The sequence below is a fragment of the Chiloscyllium punctatum genome, chromosome 46 (assembly GCF_047496795.1).
Source record: "Chiloscyllium punctatum isolate Juve2018m chromosome 46, sChiPun1.3, whole genome shotgun sequence".
Lineage (NCBI taxonomy): Eukaryota > Metazoa > Chordata > Chondrichthyes > Orectolobiformes > Hemiscylliidae > Chiloscyllium > Chiloscyllium punctatum.
The window spans coordinates 29,416,592-29,425,339 of NC_092784.1; the positions used below are offsets into that span (position 1 = coordinate 29,416,592).

The 8,748-nt window shown below is 44.5% G+C and overlaps 1 non-coding gene across 1 annotated transcript; it reads left to right on the forward strand.

The window, feature by feature from the left end:
- Nucleotides 1-248: 248 nt before the first annotated feature.
- On the forward strand, nt 249-330 carry trnal-uag (transfer RNA leucine (anticodon UAG)). The gene has a single exon. It is a non-coding gene; the product is annotated as a tRNA-Leu (tRNA).
- Nucleotides 331-8,748: the final 8,418 nt, after the last annotated feature.

Here is an 8,748-nt window from a genome sequence, read left to right on the forward strand (position 1 = left end):
GTGCTTACTGAAGATTGCACTACTGTGGTCTGCATACCTTTCCACTCTGGGGAAATTGTGTTTATACGGGACAGTACAACAGCCTGGACTTCACATCGCACCCTGCTAAATGAATGTGCCACAGACTGGTTTTCATTTCAGCTGTGCGAGTCGGAGGGCGATCATGGAACCCTTTTCACGTGACTTTGCATCTGTTGTCATGCAGGAGCACAATTAGAAGTGCAAGAAAATGGGGCGTGCCGCCAACTGGTAGTGTGGCCGAGCGGTCAAAGGCGCTAGATTTAGGCTCCAGTCTCGACTGAGGCGTGGGTTCGAATCCCACCGCTGCCATTTCTGCTGATCAACTCCAACAACGCAGCTTCCTGGAATGGTGTTTCGACCCGTGCTGCATTTCTGTTTTTAACAGAAGCAAAATGGGTTTCCTTCCCGAGCAATTAACTGTGGTGTGGGAAAGTGGCGAATTTTCCAAAGTGTCTGTGCTGTCATGATCGTGTTCGCCTCCCGCGCGGAAAAATCGCAAGCAGCTCTACTGTTGCTCTATGTTCCAGACAAGTTGACTTTTTAATGGATCCGAATTCTGACTGTTATTTCATCGCTGTTGTGAAACAAAGCCCTACGGTGACTCGACTCGTCGTTGTTTGGTTTTCTGGCCAATGAGAAAATCGTTCCAATGAATTTCGAGGTCATAAGTTATTGAATTTCTCCCACTTCCTTCATTTCCGTCCTGGAGACATCGGAAGGGAAAGGTAATCTAATCGAGACTGTGATTGGTGAAATTCACTTTTTATGACCCATTCTTATTATGTTCTTTCTTTCTCTCTTTTCAGCGTTGTCTGGGAAGTGGTGGTGCACTCAGGCTCCAGTATGTTTGAAAGAGTAGTTTGGAATTGGCCTGTTGTTAGTTGTGAGATTACATTATGGCTCATGCCCTCGGACTGTCTCACATTTAGCATTCATGCACGCTGTGTCTGAAAATGCATTTGGTTTGCCAGTTTTGTTTGTGTTCCGTGTTAAATGCTTTCTGTTTTGCGATTCTCTCAATACATTACGAATTAACAGGGTTTGTGAGGTAACTTCCAGCTGCAAAAATCCTCAACTGAGAATCTGGGAAAATTTCCCAGAGTATGATCAGTCGGAGCAAACCTCAGGAAGTCGTTCGTTTCTGCAGTGTTTCACAATGCTACCTTTCCGGTGAGCAGTCGAACAGACTAAATGATTGTGCCACAGACTGGTTTTCATTTGGTTTTCTTTAAATCACTGACGAGCAGGAAAATGTAAACGGGGAGGGCGAGCGGGGAAGGGAGGCAGTTGCAGCTCTGGTGAAATTCCTTTTTTGTGATTCACTCAGCAACCAGAGACGTGAAGGTGACTCACGCGTGAGATCTCTTCACATCGTGAACAAAAACCAATCAAGGACAGTTAGCACCTCTTCCGGAGTGGGGGTGGGGTGAGGTAATTACCTTTTGACTTCTGTCACTATATCCAGAAATTGCCTTTTAGATTGAGGTGAAGAGAAACTGCATTTCTAAAAAGCACCATGGAATTTAGCAAAATTTATTGAGTCGCTTATCTTCGATTCCCACAAAGGTTTCCAACTCAGTTAGTATCCATGTGGCTCATATTCAGGTGTGAACATCTCTGCAGCGAAGTGCACGGTTAAGGCAAAAAGGCAAGGAAAGTGGCATTTCGAACTGGCTCCGAGGTCAGAGCATCCTCACAATGTGATCTGTCGTTCTCGGATTGAAGTGCTACCTCCGGTTTTAGGGGGGAGAACATTGTTTGGGACTCGTATTCTGCAAAACAGGCACAGTGACTGAAACTATGCTGCGCGGTATGATGTGGAACACGGCCGGCTCAGCTTTGTGCATTTTCCCTGTAGACCGGTATGCTTCATGTTCCGTGTTAACGTGAAAGTTGTCCTGTTTTGAGCAATGGGTGAAATCATTTAGCAATGCAAGAATCGAAATTGCAGTAATGTCAAATAGTTCATGGCAATTTGACCAAATCATATATTCTCACGCTCTCACAGACACATTCGTAGCTGAAAAGGGTCTGAGAAGATAGACTCAGCTTACCATTGATTTTTGTCTGGATTGACGGGCTATCATTATCTGCTGCGAAATTGATATTATGGACGGGCATATCCCAGCAGCTGTGCGAGTCGGAGGGCGATCATGGAACCCTTTTCACGTGACTTTTCATCTGTTGTTATGCAGGAGCACAATTGGAATTGCAAGAAAATGGGACGCGCCGCCGGCTGGTCGTGTGGCCGAGCGGTCCAAGGGTCTGGACCTCTGCTGCATTTCTGCCCTGAGTCAGGGTGATGATGGAGGGTTGTGTCTGTGTGATTCTCTCTCTATCTGTTTAATAGCATGAGACAGGGTGGCGGTGGATGTTTGCGCGTGTGTGTGTTTCTGTGTATATCTGTTGAATTGCCGGAGACAGGGTGTTGTTGGAGGGTTGTGTTTGTATGGTTGTGCATTTACCGTTCAGTGATAGAAGAAATGGTGTTAATGGAGGGTTGTATGAGTGTTTCTGTGTATATCTGATCAATGGCCTTTGACAGGGTGATGGTGGAGTGATCTTTGTGTTTTTTGCAGACTATATCTGTTTACTTGCAGAAGCCAGTGTGGTGGTGGAGGGTGGTGTGTGTGCTTCTACGTATATCTGTTCCACGGCAGGTCACAGGGTGGTCTTGGATGGTTGTGTGTGTTTTTACGTATATTTGCTTCATTACAGGAGACAGGGTTGTCGTGGAGTATAGTGTGTGTGTGTTTCTGTGTATAAATGTTTAATGGAAGGAGACAGGGTGGTGGTTGCGGAGGGGTCCGTGTGTGTTTCTGTGTATATCTTATGAAGGCCAGGATACAGGGTAGACATCGAAGATTGCGATTTTGCATTTCTGAATATATATCCCCTTCAGGGCAGGAGTGGAGGCAGGGTGATGGTGGAGGGTGTGTGCAGGAGACTTGTTGGTCGTGTTTCTGAAAGTATCTATTTAATGACAGGAGACAGCCTAGTAGTGGAGGGTATTATGTGTGTGTTTCTGTGTATATCTTTTTAATGACCGTCGACATGGTCCTTGGTGGAGGAATGTTTGTGTGTTTTTTTGTATATCTGTTTACTTGCAGGAGACAGGGTGGTGCTGGAGATATTAGATTACTTACTGTGTGGAAACAGGCCTTTCCGCCCAACAAGTCCGCACCGACCGCCGATGCTCAACCCCTCACACTACGGCCCATTCACCTAACCTGAGGACACCAATGTACACAGGAAACCCACGCAGACACAGGGAGAATGTGCAAACTCCACACAGAGAGTCGCCTGAGGCGAGAATTGAACCTGGGTCTCTAGCTGTGAGGCCGCAGTGCTACCCGCTGTGCCACCGTGCCACCCACACATATGTATCTATGTTTCTGTATATATCTGTTTAATGTCAGCAGACAGTATGGTCGTCGAGCGTTGTGTGTGTATGTGTGTTTCTGCATATATCTGTTTAATGGCGGGTGACAGGGTGGCGGTAGAGGGTTGTGTGTGTGTATCTGTCTATATGTGTTGAATTGCAAGAGACAGGGTGTTAGTGGAGGGTTGTGTGTGTGTAATGTTGTGTACTTCTTTATTAATGGCAGGAGACAGGGTGGTAGTGGTAAGCTGTGTGTGTGTTTCTGTGTATATCTGATCAACGGCAGGAGACAATATGGTGTGGAGGGTGGTGAGTCTGAATTTCGATGTATATCTGTTCAATGGCAGGACACAGGGTCGCCTTGGAGAGTTGTGTTTGTGTTTCTACGTATGTTTGCTTAATGACAGGAGACAGGTTTATCGTGGAATGTTTTGTGTGTGTGTTATTGTGTATAAATGTCTAATGTCAGAAGACATGTGAAGGTTATCAGTGTGTGTTTATGAGTATATTTGTTTAATGACAGCAGACAGGGATTTGATGGAGGGTTACATGTGTGTGTTTCTGTGTCCATCTGATCAATGGCAGAAAACAACTTGGCGGTGTAGTGTTGTGTGTGTGAGTGTTTCTGCATATATCTGTTTAATGACGGGAGACAGGGTGGTGGAGGAGGGTTGTGTGTGTGTTTCTTTCTAAATCTGTTGAATTGCAGGAGACAGGGTGTTGCTGGAGGATTATGTGTGTTTGTTTCTGTATATATCTATTGAATTGCAGAAGACAGGGTGCTGGTGGAGGGTTTTGTGTGTAATGCTGTGTACCTCTGATTTAATGGCAGGAGACAAGGTGGTAGTGGTAAGCTTTGTGTGTGTTTCTGTGTATATCTGATCAACGGCAGGAGACAGTGTGGTGGTAGAGGGTGGTGTGTCTGAATTCCTATGTACATCTGTTCAATGGCAGGACACATGGAGGGTTGTGTGTGTTTCTACGTGTTTTTGCTTAACGACAGGAGATAGGGTGATTGTGGAATGTTTTGTGTGTGTTACTGTGTATAAATGTCGAATGGCAGGAGACAAGACGGTTGTGTAGGGTAGTGTCTCTGTGTGTATGAGCATATCTGCTTCCTCGCAGGAGACAAGGTGATGGTGAATTTTATCAGTGTGTGTTTCTGAGTGTAACTATTTACTGACAGCAGACAGGGTTTGGGTGGAGGGTTGCATGTATATGTTTCTGTGTATATCTGTTTAATGGCAAGTGGTAGGAGGTGGTGGAGGATTGTGTGCGTGTTTCTGTAAATACCTGCTTAATAATAGGAGACAGACAGGTGGTGGAGGAGGGTTGTATGTGTGTGCGTTTCTGTGTATATCTGATTAATGACAGGAAACAGCGTTGTGGTGGAGGATTTTGTGTATATGTGTGCTTGTGTGTGTGTTTCTCTGCATATCTGCTTTAGGTCAGGAGACAGCGAGGTGGTGGAGGCTCGTGTGTGTGATTTTGTTTATATTTTTTACTGTCAGGAGTCAGGGTGGTGATGGAGTGGAGTGTGCGTGTTTTTGGGTACATCTTCTTAAAAGCAGGAAACAAGGTGGTGGTGGAGGGTAATGTGCGTGTGTTTCTGTGTATATCTGTTTAATGACAGAAAACAAGGTGTTGGTGGAGAGTAATGTGTGTGTGTTTCTGCATGTATCAGTTGAATGACAGATGACATGGCTCTTGGTGGAGGGTAATGTGCATGTTTCTAAGCATACCTGTTTAATTGCAGCAGACAGAGTGGTAGTGGAAGGATGTGTGGGTGTTTCTGTGTGTATTTGTGTAATGGCAGGAGACAGCATGGTGGTGGAGGGTTGTGTTTGTGTGCTCCTGTGTTTATGTGATTAATGCCTGAATGCAGTGTGTTGGTGAAGGGTTGTGTGTGTGCGTTTTTGTGTATATCTGTTTAATGGATGGAGACAGGGTGGTGGTGGAAGGATGTTTGTGTTTGTTTCAGCATATATCTGTTTAATTGCAGGCCACAGGGTGGTCTTGGAATGGTTGTGTCTGTTTCTGTGAATGTCTGTTCAATGATAGGAGACATTGCGGTGATGGAGGTTTGCGTGTGCGTGTTCCTGTGTATGTCTGTATAATGGCAGGAGACAGGTGGTGGTGGAGGAATGCACATGTTTTTCTATGTATACCTGTTTAATGGCATGAGACAGGGTGGCGGTGGTGGTGGGGTAGTGTTTTTCGAAGGTTGGGTTTGATGAGGGTTGATCTCTTCCCCATCCCTGCAACTATCTTAGTCACGGTGGCATCCTGCACAATTGGGAATATTACCCGAATATACCTGCCCCAGAAGGGGGGTAGAAGTCACATAAAATTATGTTGTCTGCAGATGAGGGTCTTATGTTTTTGGCAAATCCCTCAATTTCGGCAGCTCACGTGATGTAAAGCATTAATTCGCTTGTCGCTTTTTCTGGCTATAGGATTAATTTTACAAAGTTTGTGGCCATGCCTATGGGAGGTCTTAGGGAAATACCTGATATTGATCGCAAATCCTGGTTTCCTTTTAAATGGTCACGTGAGTGGGGGGTTTCTCTATTTCGGTATATTGATTACATCCGTCTTTGGTAATTTATTTAACATGAACTATGTCCATTTGTTTGACAAAATTATACAAGACCTTCAAAGAAGGGAGGCATTTCCAATATCCTGGCTAGGTCGGATAGCTGTTATTAAAATGAATGACCTTCCTTATTTGCTATACCCCGTGTGAATGCTTCATTTGATGTTTCCCAGACAGACATTTAGGAGACGGAATGGATGGTTTAGCTGTTTTATTTGGCACCATAAGCGACTCTTTATCAAGCTAACAAAATTGCAACGACCCCACAAATTGTGGGGAGTAGATCCCCAAGATTAAAAGCTATCAATTAAGCTTTTCATTATCATATGCTAGTGTCTGGGCGGCTGAGGACCCGGCATCAATACGGTTTGATATTGAACCCTCTCAGCCAAAGTGAACCCTTATTAGTCTGTTGTTCTTAGACAAAATGACAACATTTATGAAGTATTGTCATAACCCAATAATTATCAATAAAGTTAAAGCATGAATTACAATGAGTCAGTTCGAGGACAATGCAGCCAAAACCCTGTTTCTTACCCCTATGATTGGTATACCGGGTTGTCAACCGGGGATAATGGATTTCACGCTTAAACTGTGGGAAGCCAGTGGTGTGACTTGCTTGAGTGATTTAGAATTAGTAGAATTCCTACAGTGTGGATACAAGCCCATGGGCTCAGCATGTCCACGTCGACCCTTTGAACAGTAGCCCACCCAGACCCATTCCCTTGCCATCCTCTATTTACCCTGACTAATGCTCCAACCTACACATCCCTGAACACTATGGGTAATTTATCAATAACCAATTCATCTAACGTGCAAACCTTTGGACCCTGGTGCTATGAGGCCGCAGTGCTATCTACTGAACCACCACGTTTTATGTGAGGGGGAAAGAATGACATCACTTGATCAAATAACTCGTAAGTATGGAATACCTATTCCAGTATTTTGTTCCAGATCAGGATTGATTTGCAAAAACACACTCATTTTTAACAGACTCTTACAGAATCAATGTGAGAAATATGAGAAAACAAGTGCAGTTTCCTTCCAGTTTGAGACAAGAGAATGGAGAATGGGGAACAGGGAAATTGCAGAACTATGACGCCACTACTTCAGTTCTGTCTTCACAGAAATCTCAAACAATACTCGGAAAACCAAGTCTGCTGTGGGAAAATGGTAGAGAACATGCAACATAGAACATAGTAAGTAAGTAGTTTAGGACAAATTACTGGGGCTGAAAGTAATGGTCATAGACAACACTAACATAATTTTTGAAATGGGAATTATGTTTGAGAAACAGACTGGGAGACAAATGAAAGAGAAGCAATGGATGTGAAACATTTTAATTTTTAGAAAAGATTTGGTAAAGCTGCAAGCCCAGTTTGCAAAATCAAATCTGAGTGGATTGGGACTAATGTATGGGCATGTTTCTAGAATGGGACAGCTGGCAGGGAAGAGTGAATAGAAATAAACAGACTCATCAAGCAACAGCCTGACATTGTCTGTAAGGTATGATTCTGTAAGGTATAAGTCATTCCACATCTAGCCAAGAAACGTTGGGAACAATTAAACAATTCACTGGAGGAAGAGATTCCACAAATAACCCCTTCCTACATGATGGAAGAGCCCAGCACTTTAGTGTACAAGATAAGGCTGATTTATTCGCAACAATCTTCAGTCAGACGTACTGAGTGGATGATCTATTTCAGACTATATCCCAGACTCCCCATCACCTTCCCCGTGTATCTCCTGTCTCATCAGCAGGACGGATACAGCAAAAGTGGTGGTACATTGGGATACAGTTGAAAGGGAATTGCTCTTGGAGTCCTCAACAGTGACTCCATATCCCATGCAGTCTAATGGCATTTGTTTACACATGGGAAAGGAAACCTCCTGCTGATTACCATGTACCAGCCTCTTTCAACTGATGAAACAGTACTCCTCCACGTTGATCAACACTTGGAGGAAGCACCGAGGGCAGCAAGGATGCAAGATGTACTCTGGGTAGCGGTTTTCAATGTCCACCTCCAAAAGCACCTCAGCTACAGCAATACTGATCGAGCTGGCCGGGTCCTGAAGGATATAACTGCAAGAATGGCAAGTGGCGAAGGAACCAACAAGAGGAAAATACATACTGACCACAGACTTACTAATCTGTCAGTTGCAGAAGTAGCTGTCCATGACAGTGTCGGTAAGAGTGGCCACCGCATAGTCATTGTGGAGACAAAGTCACACCTGCACATTGAGAATAGCCTCCACCATTGTGGGTGGTACTATCACGGTGCTTAATAGGAAAGACTTCGAACAAATCAAGCAGCTCAAGTCTGGGTGTTCATAAGGTGCTGTGGTTCATCTATCGGAGCAGAATTGTACACCACACAATCTCATGTCCTGGTATATCGCCCTCACAACAATTACCATCAATCCAGAGGATCATCATTGGTTCAATGGAGTGTGCATGATGGCAGGAGCAGCACCAGGCATACCTGACAATGAGGTGTCAGCCTGGTGATGCCACCAAACAGCAAAAGCAATAAGTGATTGACAGAGCTAAGTCATCTCACAAGCAACCTATCAGATCTAACTTCTGCAGTCCTTCCACACCTAGTCTAGAAACGTTGGAGACAATTAAACAACTCACTGGAGGAAGAGATTCCACAAATAACCCCTTCCTCCATGGTGGAAGAGCCCAGCACTTCAGTGTATAAGATAACGCTGATGCATTCGCAACAATCTTCAGTCAGAAATGCTG